General features: G+C 39.0%; 1 pseudogene; it reads right to left on the bottom strand.

The window, feature by feature from the left end:
- Positions 1 to 1917: 1917 nt before the first annotated feature.
- Positions 1918 to 2654, bottom strand: LOC142452730 (peroxisomal membrane protein 11A pseudogene; annotated as a pseudogene).
- Positions 2655 to 16871: the final 14217 nt, after the last annotated feature.

Below are 16871 nucleotides of genomic sequence, written 5' to 3'. Positions count from 1 at the left end.
ATTAAATTAGAAATAACAGAAAGCTATTGGGAAGACTTCTAAATATATGGAAACTAAATAGCACCCTTTTGAAATACACTCACAGGTCAAAGATGAAATAAAAAAGAAAATTAAAAATATTTTGAGCTGAATAAAAACAAAAGTACCAAATTGAAATTCTTGTGGAATTCAGTTAATGGGGTAATTAACCCTTTTGCGTCCCATAGGATATATAGTACCTACATTTCATGTCAATTTACCTTTTGTGCCTCTGGGGTTTAGTGGAAAGGTGCTAGAGCACTTTTAGGGGATAGTTTCACCTGGGGGCTGGCCTGTATAACTGCAAATCTGAAGGAATAAATCTCATTCTACCAACCCCAGCACTGAAGACCCCCCAGGACATATGTGTCCCACTAATTGTATGAAAATCCATGTTAACTCAAAACATTATTTTTCATTTCATTCAAAATGCCTTCAAAAAACATTGTTTTTAGGACAGAAAATAATTTAGTTTTGTTAGGGTTAAGGGGTAATTTCTAGTATTGTCATTTATATTAGACAAGAAAAATCTACACTTGATCTTAGCCAAAAGCAATAGAAAAACTCTTAAATCAATTAGTTAAGAGTATATGAAACACATAAAATGCAGAAGAAATAATAAAGATCTGAGAAAAGCTAGGAATTAGAAAAGGGAGATTTATAGAGAAAATCAATGAAACTAGAAGATAATCCTTGGAGATAATTAAGCTTGGTAAACCTCTAGTCAGACTGATCAAGTAAAAAAATAGAGGGGGTTGGAAGAAAGAGAAAGAGAAGGGAGAAAAAGGAAAGGAGGGAGGAGGAGAAGGAGAAGGAGAGGAGGAGGGGGGACTTTTGAAATATTATGAATATGGTAGTTTATATTGCTATGGATTATTCAGATACATTTATGCCATTACATTTGAGCATTTTGAGGAAATGTTCAAACGTCTTCCAAGTCACAAAGTACCTGGGTTTATAAAGAAGAAATAAATAAGTTGTATAATCCTAGGTCTACTAAAGATTGAATATGTAGTTTAAAACTTTGCAAAAGGAAATGCCAGCTTCAGAAATCCTCACCAATGAATTCTAACACATATTTGAGAAAAAAATAATATGAATTCTAAACAAATTCTTCTAGAAAATATAAGAGGAGAAACTCCTTCCCAACTTATTTTACTAGGCTAGTATTACTTTGATACCCAAACTAGACAAAGATGTTACAAGAGAAAAAAATCTGCACTCTACATCTATTATAAGGCTATTACCCATACATTTTAGTAGGTTGAATCAAATAATATACAAAAATAATAATACATGCTAGCAAAGGAGGATTTATCCTAGAAATGCAAATGGTAGGCAACCTAAATACTTAACAACTAATTAATAAAATTCAGCATATTAATAGACTAAGAAGGAAAAATATAATCATCTCAATAGCTCCAGAAATGGAATTTGACAAAAATTTAATATCTGTCACTGATGAAAATTCTCAGCAAACTAGGAGTAGATGAGGATGTCCTCAACCCGCCTCAGTGCACTTGCAAACCCCTTAAAATGCCTGAGTGAAGAGCCGCCTGCATTCCCTTTGCACGTCAAGGTTTTTGTTTTTTACTAAATATTGGCATTTCTTTATTTTTATGATTGGATGTCTTCCCATTTTTATTTGTTCCACAAATATTACTAAGCTCTTAGTGTGTGTATGGGATGCTCAATATTAGAAAGGGCAAATTCAGGAGTCACTCTGGCTCTCTACACACACCTTCATGTTCCCTCGTCTTCAACCCTGGCCCCACTTCTCACACCACAGGTTGCTAAACGCATGAACAAGTCCTTAAGCTCAGTATGACATTGTCTGTGATGAAGGCAAATGTCCATTCTACTAGCAGGTCACCTTCTGAAGCAGGTGCTAATCTTGTCCTAGTGGGTCTTCAGTCTCATCTGAGGACATGCCACCACAATGAAGCCTGCTTTAGAGGACACAAGACCTCCAAAGCCAATGATGCCAGGATTGGACTTATAGATCCCTAGCTGGTCCAAAGGGTTTAGAATGTCATCAAGGTTCTTCATTGAGTCCAGGAGCAAGGGAGGATGTGTCTTCAGGGATTAGAATAAGAGAAGGAGAAGGGGCTGGTGCCATTCTGTTTCCTCATCAGCCACACGGTGCCAAGAAGTTTCTGGGACTTCTCCTTGGCCCGGTCACGGGCCACCTGTCCCATCTGCAGGGAGGTTTCAAGCAGATCCCTGAGCAGGCTCAGCAGCAAACTAGTAGTAGTGGCCGGCAGCCCACACTCGCCATTTCTCTTTGTTGATGCCAGAGGCGAGCCCTACACTTCTCACGCAGAGGATGGTGTCACAGACGGAATAAACCACTCGCTGTAATTTGGCTCATGGTAGGCATACCCGGGCCACCAGGGCAGTGATGCAAATGCTCTGCTGAGTCGCCTGTACAGCACGTGATGTACCACATTTCCTAGTCTGAACCATTTACGGCCAGTGCTCACACTGAACTCCAGTTCCTTGAGTTTCATGACCACCTTCTCTTCGCCAGCTTCAGGCTCAAACACCTAGCTAAGTAACATGCATGTGTGCTGAGTGGCTCTGAAGAGCCGCTCCAGGCCTTGGCTCTGCTTGCTGAAGTGAGTGAAGACGTCCATGGGCCGGAGCCAAAGTCGCAGGCGCACAGGTGGCCTGGAGGACTAAGTCTCTCTCAAGAATGTTTATTCTTACTACTCATTTCTACTTAGCAGTGCCTCTCAACCTTCCTAATGCCAGGTGGCCCTTTCATACAGTTCCTCATGTGGTGGTGACCCCCAACCATAAAGTTATTTTCGTTGCTGCTTCATAACTGTAACTTTGTTACTGTTATGAATTGGGCGACGCCTGTGAAAGGGTCATTCTACCCTCAAAGGGGTCACAACCCACAGCTTGAGAACCGCTGTACTAGAGGCTCTAGGTAGTACAGGAGGGTAAAACAAACAAATAAAAGTTATCCAGATTGGAGAAAAAGAAGAGCTGTCTTCATGTGTAGATCATATGATCTGAGAAACTGGGCCGTCTGAGGAAGAAAGTGGCTTCAGGATTAGAGGAAGACTCATCACAGACTGCAATATGCCGAGGAAAACCTTGCTGGCTGAAAGCCATGGGGGTTGGAACCACTTACTGATGAGCATTAACACCATTGATTTCCCCAGGGACACTTCCAAGTCAAGAAGACAGAAATCCTTACAACTGGGGCAATAGGACATCTTTTCTGATTTTAATCCATGCACTAGCCCCTGGTTCCATTTCTAGCACTGTCTCTTGTTTTATGTACAGCTTCCTCATTGCATAACTAACTTCTGGAGTTTCCCTCCTTTGAAATATTATAATACACACAGTCCAATGCCTTTGCATAGTCAATAAGACACAAATAAATATTCTTTGGCTTTCAGCCAAGATCCATAAGCAATAGGAATTTGTATTTTGTAAAAACATACAAATTACAAACCATTTATGTACAATAAATCAATGCATATATTTGTGTGATCATGGACAAATGTGTGTAAAGATTTTCAACAGGCTTTTAGTATTGGCCAAGACTGGTGGCATAGTGCTTAACTTGTGGGCTGCGTTCCACAAGATCAGCAGTTCGAAATCACCAGTAGTTCTGTAGGGCAAAGGGCTTTCTACTCCCGTAAAGAGTCACAGGCTCAACTAACTCAAGGGCATTTCTACCCTGTCCTATAGGTTTACTGTGAGTCGGTATCAAGTGAATGCCAGTGAGTTTTGGAAGACCCTGGTGATGGAAATGGAAAATCATAATTTTTACTTACCCGTTGTTTCACCAGGTGCAGCAAGTTACTATTTTTTATAGTAATAATGAAACATCAAAAAAGAAAAATATTTGCTTTAATTATTTTCTACTATGACATCTTATTGACAATAAAACCATTATACTGATTATGTGTATGGATTTACATAAAATTTGCATGAATCATTACATTGAAAACATTTTAAACATGAATGCTATAATTTTTGTTTTGTGGATTATAGCATGAATGTTTTTATATTTATCCTAGTAACAATAACTTCTATTATATAAATATATGTGTATGTATATGTACATACACACATTTGTATATATTTATATATATATATCTGTATATACACACACACAGAGGAGAGGGTACTCTCCCCAATATGGAGTTTTATTTCCAAAGTTATGTATTTAAATTTTTTTTACAGAACAACGTTATCTTCAAATACTCTCCATTACACTTAAGCCATTTGTCAAATCTGCAATTCCATTCCTGGAAACATGTTCCAAACTCATCCTTTTGGATGGCTGATGGCTACCTAGGCAATTGCTGTCCTTTCGTGTCCTTCTTCGTTCATGGAAACAAAAGGAAGTCCCACAGGGTGAAGTTAGGTGAGTAAGGTGAGTGGGGCAAGAGAGGCATGCTGGTGTTTTTTTTTTCTTTTTCCAAAAACTGGCTCATTGATATGGCTGCATGAGCAAGCTCATAGTAGTAGCTATTATGACTAAATGAAACACTGGTTCTGCTTTTTTACAAGGCTGAGCAGTCAGTTGAGACAAATGTGTTTCCTGAGATGCTTTCAATCATCTCTCTTAACTCAGATCCTTTCCTGCAGTTCAACTTTTCTACTACACAGAAGTGTGGAGTCTCTTTCTCTGTCCTCTTGAATCGGAAAGAGCTCTGTGACTGCTTCATCCCTAGAACACAGTGGGAGCAAAATGCCACGCTAGTGTAGGCTAAGCGCGTCACTGATTTGGAAGTTTCCATTCCCTGTATTTGAGCGCTGTCCTTTGGGACATCCCCTCTAGAAAGCAGCTATGCGTTAGTTAGATGTCCAAACCATACGAAGATGAAATGTAGGTGCTTCCGTTGACAGTCCTAGCTGAGCGCCTAATATGACAGCCATCACCACTGTCCAACTACATGTCAGACGTCTGGCTATCTAAATCACTTGAACCTGCAAATTCCTCTCGTCCTAGTTACCCTCCGTCTTCAGTTCCATTGAAACTCCAAGCAAACACCACCCGCTTGAGCTTCATCTGCCTTTGGAACCATGAGGATTAGAGAGAAATTGTTGTTTGAGTTTATTTAACAGAAGTTGTAAATTTTTCTTATCAAATGTTATTCTTTTACCGAGTTCCTGTAATAAAAAGAACTAGCCGATATCGAAGCTTTTCAAGAGGTAGCATATGATCAAGAAGGAAGGACTGAAGGAAGACATCTGAGCTGCGCTGAGGCATCGGCTGAAAACAAGGCTCTAGGAATTGACGGAAAACCGATTGAAACGTGTCAGCAAGCTGGTGAAGCTCTGGAAGCACTAACTAATTTACGCCAAGAGATTGGGAAGATTGCTCTCTGTTGAACTCACTGGAAGAGATCAATATATGTAACCACTCCAAAGAAAGGAGACACAATAGAATGCACCAGTTATAGAACAAGCTTATCAGTGTCGCATACAAGAAAAATTTCCTAAACTGCCAGAGATTCAGACCAGATTCAGAACAAAACAGGGAACAAGGTGCGTAGTTGCTGATGCAGACGGCTCTTGGCTGAAAGCACAGAATACCAGAAAGATGTTCACTAGTATTTTATTGGTTAAGCAAAGGTATTAGACTATGTGGATCATAACAAACTACGGAAAACCTTAAGAAGAATGGGAATTCTGAAACACTTCGTTGGGCTCTTGTAGAACCTGTACATGGATCAAGCGACAGCTATGCATTCAGAACAAAGGACTATTGCATTGTTTAAAATCAAGAAAGCTTTGCTGGGGTTGTATCCTGTCACTATACTTACTGAATCTGTATGCTGAGCAAATCGTTAGAGAAACTGGCTTATATGAAGAAGAGTGTGGCATCAGGATGGAAGGAAGACTTACTAACAGCCTTCCATGTGCAGCTGCCACAATCGTGGTGATGAAGAGCAAGGACTGCAGCCTTCACCCTGGATTACAACCGAATGCAAAGAAAACCCAAACCCTTACAGCTGGACCAACACGTAATGTCACGATATACAGAGAAAAGATTGAAGTTATCAATGATTTCGTCTGGCGTGCATCCGCAATCAATGCTCATGGAAGCGGCAGTCAAGAGCTCAAAAGACAAGTTGCATCTTGTAAATCTGCTGCACAAAACCTCCTGGAAGTGTTGAAATGTAAGGATGCTACTTTGAGGCCTAAGGTGCTCCTGACCCACGCAATGGTATGGTCAATTGCTGAATGTGCATGTGAAAGGTGAACACGGAATAAGGAAGATGGAAGAAGAATCAATGTATCTGAATTATGGTGTTGGCCAAGAATATTTATAGTACTGTGGATGGTCAAAAGAACAAACAATTCTGCCTGAAACAAATATAGCCAGAATACTTCTTAGAGGCAAGGATGGCAAGACTCTGTCTCACGTACTGTGGGCGTGTTCTCAGGAGAGATCAGTTCCTGGAAAAGGACATCAGGCTGGTAAAATAGAGGGCGTGCGAAAAGGAGAAAGAGCCTGCACGAGATTGACTGAGGCGGTAGCTGCATCAGTGGGCTCAAAAGGACAATAATTGTGAGGACAGAGCAGGGCCAGGCAGTGCTTCACCCGGTCATCGGCAGGGTTGCTGTGAGTACTAGCCAACTGAGAGCACTCAACAGCGGCAAATAGATCTTACCTTCTTTTATTACCGTGCATTCTTTAAAAAACTGAAAATATGGTTGTGGAAAACACAATATGGTTGTAAAGTCTATAAAGAATTTATTTTATAAAAAACATTAAAAATTGAAAGGGTGTTAGTCACTTTACCAAATTTTGAAGCCAATTCACTAGCATGACAAAGGTTAATTTTAAATTAGTATAATGTTTTAAATTAGTACAATGTCATCGATAGAAATTAGCAATCTTTTGCTGTTTTACATGTCCTCATTACTCAAGTTACAAATACATAAAACTTTTATCTTCTTCATCAGATTTGTGTATTCCCTAGAAATTACATTACCTTGACAATATATATTCTGACATTCACCAATGGCGTAGCAGATTTCATGAGTAATTTAAGAAGAGCATGTTCGTCACTCTTCAATTTATTGTAATTTAGTTGACTTGTGAATTCATAATTCTCATCCTGTCACAGATAAGGAATCAGATTTTTATTTTATAAACATCTGCACACATTTTTCAGCTTAAAGAAATTCTACATATAATTTAATGCTTAAGGAGTCCTGGAGTATTGTAAATGGTTACGCACTTTACTATCAGCTAAAAACTGGAAGGTTTGAATCCACCCAGAGGTCCTCTGAAAGGTAGATCTGGTAATCTGCTTTGGAAAGGCCACATTCTCAAAAACCCTGTGGAGGAATTCTTCTCTACACAGAGGGCTCTCCATGTGTCCAGCCACTAACACCAGTGCTTAGGACACCATCACAACGGGCCAAGCAAAGACCCAGACTACCACTCAGGGAAGCTGGCTCCTGATTCAAGTTGTGCTGACTATGGATTGGGCTTTTCATTTATGGGGTCACATTTTCTTCCTCCACACATAGAGATTTTCACTCATTGAAATGGTGCCCACTCACAGTGACCCTATAGGACAGGGCAGAACTGTCCTGGGAGTTTCTGAGACCAACTCCCGGAGTAGAAAGCCCCGTCTTTATGCTGAGGAGCAGCTGGTGGTTTTGGACTGCTGATTTTGCGTTTAGTAGCCCAATGTGTAACCACTACATTACCAGGGCTCCTACAGATCCGGGTTAACTTCTCTCTGAGGTTTTTCCACTCTCACTGATGGTAGAGCAAGGTCGTTTGACTCTCCGGTCTGCTCTCTTTGTCTGTAATGTCTCTTCCCACATCAGCTTTGGAGACGGCCTTGTGACCTGTCATGGACACATCTTCAACAGAGCTTCTAGAGTGAGCCAGATAACTTTATGCAACTGTGCAACGTCAAGAGCCAAGTGGTAAATTAAGAAACAAATTTAAGAAGATTGTTACTGATTCACTTTAATTATGTTTGAATACACACAGGCACACTAGTTCAAAAGGTGTCTAGAAATCTTCCAATGTTATATGTAAATTCTATGATTGGCATGATATGAACAGCTAATCGAACACTAGACATTAATAAGTTGCCTAACATATAGCAATTTGCCATTGAGTGCTTTGTTTTTGTAACTAATGATACCTAGTATTTGAGCCTAGTGTGAAAAATAAAAAAGGAAATGTTGCCTGTGTGCTCACAGAGTTGTGGTGAATGCCTTGGCCTAAGTTTTCCACGTACTGCATTGTGCTCAGAGTGAGTAGGTAGGACAGATATAGAATTTAATCTTTGGTACAGGGTTTATGGACATAAAATGACAGCACCAACTTTGACAACATTTTAAGTAAACTTGCTCACATTTCACTTTTAAAAAACCCACCAGTATCACTGAAAAAGAATTCTTGTATCTCAAGTGATGAATTTGCAAAAGAAATGAAAGCATAGGATAGATGAAAAAATATTCAACTTTATGAATGATTGAGCAAAAATATATTTAGTAATACATACTAAGTGTCTTTTAAAAATGTCTTTAAAATGTCCATGCCCCTTTCTTATAGCTTCTTGCTTCTGCTTTACAAAAGATTTACATTTTGAATTATTTATAGTAGTAACAAATGGAAACTGGCACTCAGTAGCAGAGGAATGATGTGGAAACTAGAGCACATTTTTTGTGCAATGTAAATTCTTTAAAATGGTATTTACAAAGGCTGTAAAATACAAAAATGTTTTGGAATCATGTTGTATCAGTAAATAAAAATATAACATATATGACACACTGACTTATTTGCTCTCAAGAAAATATGAACTAAAATTACATTATGAACTAAAATATGAACTAAATATTAACTAAAAGTACATTAATGTATGTAAATATATGGTCTTTAGGGTGGGAAAATATATAAAATAAAATCTGCCACTTTAATAAGTGCAAAATTACATTCACAATGTTGTATAATCATCACCATTATCAATTTCCAAAACTCTTCTTAATCATCCCAAACATAATTCTCTAACCAAATGTACAATTTTACATATTTGATAATATGTCTTTGAGGTGAAAATAAAGAAGACTGAGATAAAAAATGAAATTAAATAAGGAACCAAGGAGAGCAAGCCGAGAAAGGAAGCTTGGGTATTTATCGAATCAGAAGAGCTTGAATTTTCTAGTGCAATTTGGGTGAGTGGTCTTGGAGTGGGTCCCTGGGTGTCTCATATGGGTTGTTCTGTGTTCTCATCTGAGTGCTGGCTGGAACCCTCTCATTAGGGCCATGAAAGAAAACCTGGCGATCTACTTCCGGAAACATCACAGTCCAGAAACCCTCTGGATCTCAGCTGAACTCTAACACATGGCTTGCCATTGAGTTAGAATTGATTTGACAGCAATGCTGTTAGCTGTTTTGCTTCTATATCTTGGTCTTGAAGTGTGAGTCAATGACAAAGACATTCGATTAAGTACAGGACCTACTTTAGGAATGAATTAAATAGAAAAGCACTTCCTGCTAAATGGGAAAACGAGCACACTCAAGAATTAAATAAGGAGAACTTGAGACGGCATGAGCTGAGACGTTTGCTACCATCTGCGCCTACGTCAAGGAAATGTGGACATTTGTTTTTCAGGCAGAAGGGAAGTGATAGGAGAAGGTGCAAGAAGAAATAAACATCAAAGAAGGAATTAAATCCGAGGGTGACTCTCCACACCCATTGATTGTATAGTAATAATGCCTCTCACGTTTTAAAACAAGACCAAAATGTTTGATAATAAAAAGATGTGAATTCGGAGGGAATAGAAGAAATTAGAACGTTCTAACACTTGTTTTGTGTAGGTCGGACATGGCTAAACTAACCGCGCATATTAACACCTCCGGGATAACCACAAAAAGCGAGATATAAAATGGACAGCTTCCAAATCAATAATAGGATCAAAATTGTACAATCTAAAATCAGACAAGAGAGAAAATAAAATAAAAAGAAGATTTTTAAAAAAGAGAATGGGAAGAAACCCGGTTGGAGGTTCGGTCCAGTTGGTTCTGACTCCTAGAGACCCCTTTCCTTCTCGTACTGTTTTCATAACCACCCGTATGCCTGAGCTAATCCTTGCAGCCACCGTGTCGATCCATCTCGGTTAGGAGTTTCCCTTTTACATTCGTTCTCTCCTTTACCAATCATGATGGCCTTTGCCAGGGACGGGTCCCTCCTGAGAACACGTCCAAAGTACATGAGATGACCACTTGCCATTCTCATAATGAAGTTCTCCATTTGATATACATTTAATTTGAATTCCAAACCCCAAACTAAATTCACTGTCATCGAGTCAATTCTGACTCATAGCAACCTGATGAGGAGGAGGGTAGAATGGTCCCTTTGGGTTTCCAAGAGTCTGTACCACAGTAGAAAACCTTGTCTTTCTCCCTTGTGGCTAGCTGCCTCACTCATAATCACTATGTAGCCAGGGCAAAAATAAAATAAAACTGAGAAGTAAGATATGAGACATATTGAAAGCATGATGATTCAAAAAGCTAAAGGTAAAGCACTAAAAACATTTTGGGTAAAACCAACCAATAGAGTAGTTGTAGTCAGCTAATGCGGGCTTTCTAGCCATGATTCTAGATGTGATGTATTATAATTCTGCAGGCTAGGCCTGTGGCTATAATCTCATTTTGGAGGCTGTTCTCTCACGATGAATTAGCACTGACCCAATGGGCTAACATTTGATTGACAGACTGGGAATCTGTTTGGGTTTGTACTGGCCCACTCTTACAACTCGGGGAGCTGTTTTCTTGTTATAAATTTAATTCTCTCCATATACATCAAGAAGCTTCATTTGTGTTTCTTCTCTAGAGGACTCAGCTTAAGCCCATTTATTTCACTTATAACTAAATACTTCTCTTTTGCTTTTTATGTTGCGAAAAGCAAAAGCACCGGTTTTGTTGGGTTTTGGAGTCCAGATATACTTTACAGTAATATTTTTGAAAAAACAAAAACAAAACAGATAATGCTACAATACTCAGGAAGTAGGTGTTAGGTGAGATTGGATGGGGTTGTCCATGAGTGGATGCATACAATGTTACATAGTAGCCTTGTTATTTGTAAGTAGAAAAAGTTCATGAAAATGACAGAAAGTAACTACATAAGTCAGAGTGTCAATACTTTTTTTATAGAAGAATTAATATCAAACTAGTCCCAAGGAGCTGTTGGAGATTAAAGATGCCCCAAATGTCCATCTTTTTCCATGTTATGTTGCTCCAATTCCCCTGATGTTAATAACTACCACTCATTTCTACAGTATAATCCCTTCTGTCCCTGGGTCTGTAATTCACTGCAATGTCTCACAGAACTCTCAAAACTTTAAGGAAATTGCTCATGTGGCTGTGGGTCTGTTGAGTCCCAAATCTGAAATTCAGACATCTGTCTAGAGCAGCAGTTCTCAACCTGTGGGCTGTGACCCCTTTGGGGTTGAACGACCCTTTCATAGGGGTCACCTGACTCATAACAGTAGAAAAATTAGGCATGAAATAGCAACAAAAATAATTTTATGTTAGGGGTCACCACCACATGAGGAACTATGAGAGGGTCGCGGCATTAAGATGGTTGGGAGCCACTGGAAGAGGATGCTTCTCATCCACAAAGCTGCTAAGGCTGGTGAAATCAGGTCAGGTGATAGGCAGCAGCTCAAGGCCCAAGACCTGGAGGTCAGGTGGTGGCAAGTCAAAGGCAAGGTCCAGAGCCAGAAGCTAAAAATTGTCCAAAAGCCAAGGAAGATCTTTTTGCTTCTATCCACAGATACTCAGCCAGGAAGTACAGATCAACAAGCGAAGGCTTCAGTGGAGATGTGACCTTTGCTTTTCAGCAGGTCATAGCCCCCAAGGGAACAGAGGCTGGTGACTTGAGTCACACTCTCTAGTAAAGTGGAGACTCAGAATTCAACCCACCTTAGTCCTCTAACAGACAACTCCCTCTACAAGGGAATTATAACCACAGGTAGAGAGCCTAGAATTACAACACATTACAAAAGGACTAATTGCTAGAAGGACCATATTAAGTAATCGACTCCCTTTCAGTCAATAACCCCGGTGTTTATTGTGACTTTCAAGGTCATAGATGCACTTGACCATGATATGCCTTGTCTTGCAGCACAATTGCTTAGCGTACAGGGACATGTGATACATGTGTTGTATGCAATAAGCTTGTGTGTTTGGTATGTCCAGTTATGTCAGGAATGTTCAGCTCTCTGATCATGATTTTCTCAAATCCTTGATAGTTGTAAGAGGCTATGGGTGACTGTGTTGTGCAAATGGATGTCATGCAGTGTGTGATTCTAGATTTGAACATGACATAATAAAATGATCAGTGCTTCACCACTAAATCATATATATTTTTTTTCAATTCACATAAGATATATTTAAAATTTAAATATTGGACTTCCCCAAAATGTGTCAACCATTTTCTAACATTGGCATTTTAAAGCCACATTATTTGACCACAATAAACAAACACTAAAAAATTTGTGAAACAATTAACAAATAAGCAAGTCTTGTACCTAAGACACTAAAAAGCATTCTTATAGATAACTCCAATATAAAAATATATTATAAAATTAGTTAAAAATTAAGACTGAATAAAAGCACAATTACCAACAATTGTAAGAGTTAGCTGAAACATCCTGGGGCACAAATATAAGACTTTAAGAACTTGTATTAGAAAGGATCAAAGTTAATGAACTCTGCATACCACTTAACTATTTAGAACACAAAATCCTAAGTAAACTCCAGGAAAGTAGAGGAAATAAATATTGAAATAAGAGTACTAATTAGTGAAATAGAAAAGAAATTAACTCATACAAGAAAAAGAACCCCCAAACACAAAAATGTTGGCTTGATTAAATGAATAAGAAAGACAAACTTCTGGGAAGCATTGCAGGTAAACGCAAAAAAGGCAATCAAATAATATTAGACATTGAAGAGGGGACAAGAATGAAAATAGGAAAACATTATAGAGAACTTTACTCCCTTATTTTGAAATACTGTAAAATGGTATTTTGAAATACTATCAAAAATACACTTTGAAAATGGAATCATTGAAACTGAGAATTTGGTAAGTGTTAATTTTGAAATCAGCAAGGAGCAAATAACTACTGTCAGATCACGAGCATGATCATTAAAAAATAGGAGACAAATAAATATAGAGAGCAATGTCTTCAATATGATAGAGCTTCAAAAAGTTTGTGAAGAAATGAAATGAAAAGAGATTAATAATTTTCCATAAACTTTTGGAAAAAACATATTAATATGTGAATATTGAGAGCTCCAATCATTAAGATACAAGTAATATTAAGGAGATTTAAAAGTAAGTCTGTAGCTGACATCTGAAGAAATTATTCCATTTTCTGATCATCACTTCTTCCTTTTTTAGCTTTCTCTCTATTATAATCTTATAATTTTATTTATGTTGCTTGAAATACTCTATTATAATCTTATAATTTTATTTATGTTGTTTGAAATAATGCTCAGTGCATTAGGGTAAAGTATATATGGAGAAATAATTGAGAAATCAAGTTGTGTTTGTCCTACTAATGGAAATTTTGAATTAGATTAACATGTGCTTACTTAGATGAAACTCAAGAACATAGACGTTGAAGTAAAAACAGAATCCACAAACGTGTATCAGTTATGATTTAAATATGTAAAGTTCAAATTTGAACAGCACAGGGTATTGGTACATAACCACATGAAAAAACCACTATGGGGAGCATGAGATCCTGGATAGAAAGTTGATGAAATGTAGCAGGATGTGTTTAGAAGGAGGTACTTCTGGGAACAAAAGGAAGTGTGCAAGCCAGTTAATGTGGCATGTTATGAAATCTTATTTTTAAAAATACATGCAGAAAAGACTAGAAGCAATTAGACCAAAGTGTTAACAGTTGTATATGAAGAATGAATTTCAGTCTAATTTCTTCTTTGCTGGTTTGAATGGAGGGAAAAAAAATAATCAACTACTTTGTTTATTGCTTTATTTGATTCACTTCAGTTTTGTCATAAACATTTTTCTATGCTTTATAGTTTTTTTAAGCCATATGAATGGAATGGGATTGTATTCTAACTTTTAAAACAGAGTGTTGTGTTAGGCCAGGTGGAATAGAGAAACAAATCCAGTGACATTCATATATGTGTAAGTATAAGCTTCATATCAAGAAGTAATTGCATATCAAGAAAATATCCCAGCCCAGTCCAACTCAAGTCCATAAGTCTGATAGTAGCCCATAAATCCAATTCTAGTCCATAAATCCTTCTTCAGACTCACTCAGCCACAAGAAATGATACAGAATGCAGGGAGATCACAGGCTGGTGGGTGAAAAACCTTGTGGATCCATTAGTGGTAGACGAATCTCCAGGGATCTGGCAGGTCTGTGCATGGCTCCTCCACAGGAAGGTGAAAGCACAGAGAAGATCGCAGGATCTTCCTTATGTGAAGACCATGCCCACAGGAGGCACTATCAAACTGTGACCTGATTAACAGTCTAGATTCCACCCCTACACTTCACTTTGACATGAACTTATGTAACTACCACATTTTTATATTTATAATGAAAATGATTAAAATGTAAACTCTAATTTGGTTTTCATTTTTCAGTGCTTAAATGAGCTTTTAAAAAATCATTTTATTGGGGGCTCGTACAATTTTTATCACAATCCATACATCAATCCATTGTGTCAAGCACATATGTACATTTGTTGCCATCATCATTCTCAAAACATTTGCCTTCTACTTGAACCCTTAATATTGGCTGCTCCTTTGCCCCCTCTCTCCCCACACCCCCTCCCTCATCAACCCTTCATAGTTCATATATTATTATTAGCCATATGTTACACTGTCTGATGTCTCCGCCCACCCTTTTCTCTGCTGTCCATCCCCAGGGAGGAGGCTATACATAGATTCCCCCTCTCTACTCCACATTCCCTCCACTCCACCTTCCAGGCATCACCACTCTCACCACTGGTCCTGAAAGAGGCATCTGTCCTGGATTCCCTGTGTTTCCAGTTGCTATCTGTACCAATGCACATCCTCTGGTCCAGCCAGATTTGTAAGGTAGAATTGGGATCACGATAGTGGGGGGCGGGGAGGGGGAGGAAGCATTTAAGAACTAGAGAAAAACTATATGTTTCATCATTGCTACCCTGCACCCTGACTGGCTCAACTCCTTCCCACAACCCTTCAGTAAGGGGGTGTCCAGTTGGCTAGCAATGGGCTTTGAGTCTCCACTCTGCACTCACCCACGTTAACAATGATATGATTTTTTGTTCTTTGATGCTTGATACTTGATCTCTTCGACAGCTCATGGTCACACAGGCTGGTGTGCTTCATCCGTGTGGGCTTTGTTGCTTCTGAACTAGAAGGCCTCTTGTTTACCTGCAAGCCTTTAAGACACCACATACTATATCCTTTGATCACCGGGCACAATCAGCTTTCTTCACAACATTTGCTTATGCACACGTTTGTCTTCAGTGAGCGTATCAGGAAGGTGGGCACCCACTGATGTGATTTTTAGTTCTTTGATGTTCACGTATCTGATATAGGGGGGGCCGAGCCCGCAGGCCCCTCCACTGGCTCCCCAGTTCATGATGGCGCACTGCATTAGCATCCCGGAGCACCAGATTTAAGTCTGGTCCCTCTTTCCCTGTGGAAACACAAACAGTACCCTCCCCTTTGGTGGGGCAGTGCCCTATTCTCCCACCACACTTTATTTCCTTTCCCTTTTCCTCCCTCCCGGCCCCCTTTTTAGTTGGTTACTATATGTACTCCTGGATTTGGACCTCATCCCTGGAGTGTTTGTATACAGTAGCTTTTTCCCTGTGCCCATTTTGCATTTACCTTTTTCAGCGGATCATGTTATACTTGTCCTTTTGTGCTTGGCTTACTTCAATTAACATAATTCCCTTCACTTCTTCTCATGTGGCAATATGCTTCATGCGTTCATCACTGCTTTTTAGCGATGCATAGTACTCCATTGTATGTATGTGCCACAGTTTTTTAATCCATTCATCCGTTGATGGAAATTTGGGTTGTTTCCAACTCCTTGCGATTGTGAACTGTGCTGCAATGAACATTGGAGCACAGATGTCTGGCCATGGTTTGTTTCTTGCCTCTTCTGGGTATCTGCCCAGTAGGAGGATTGCTGGATCGTATGGTAGCTCAATTTCCATCTGTTTGAGAAATCGCCAAATCTATTTCCATAGTGGCTGTACATACCTACAGGTCCACCAGCAGTGGATGAGAGTTCCTATCTCACCACAGCCCCTCCAACACTTGTTGCTTTCTGATTTTTTGAATTGGCCTATCTTTGAGGGTGCTAGGTGATATCTCATAGTTGGTTTGATTTGCATTTCTCTTATGGCTAATGATCAGGAACATTTTATCATATGTTTATTGGCCATTCAGATTTCAGACTCTCAAACTTCTGTTTAGGTCCTTTGCCCACCTCCTCAGTGGGCAATTAGTTTTTCTCTTATTTTAAGCTTGCAAAGTATTGTAGATTTTAGTAATAAGGCCTTTGTCTGATGTGTCCTTGCTAAAGATGTTTTCTCAGTCGATGGGGTCTCTTGGTGAATTCTTTCAATGTACACAGGTGTCTTATCTTCAGTATGTCCCACTTGTCTATTTGTGCCTCCTCTGTATTTGTATCTTTCCCGATTTCTGATAGACTATGTATTCCCTGTGCCAAGGTTCTCAAGTTTGTCCCAATTCCCTCATTCATGGCCCTAATTGTTTGGTGTGCTAAAATGAGCTTTTAAGATGTCCTGGCAAATTCCAGAACAGAGCATGAGGATCTGGCTAGGAGTGTTCCTGGATCAGAGG

Source organism: Tenrec ecaudatus, chromosome 7 (assembly GCF_050624435.1).
Source record: "Tenrec ecaudatus isolate mTenEca1 chromosome 7, mTenEca1.hap1, whole genome shotgun sequence".
NCBI lineage: Eukaryota > Metazoa > Chordata > Mammalia > Afrosoricida > Tenrecidae > Tenrec > Tenrec ecaudatus.
The sequence above is the reverse complement of the archived record's forward strand: the minus strand, read 5'-3'. Positions and strand labels throughout refer to the sequence as shown.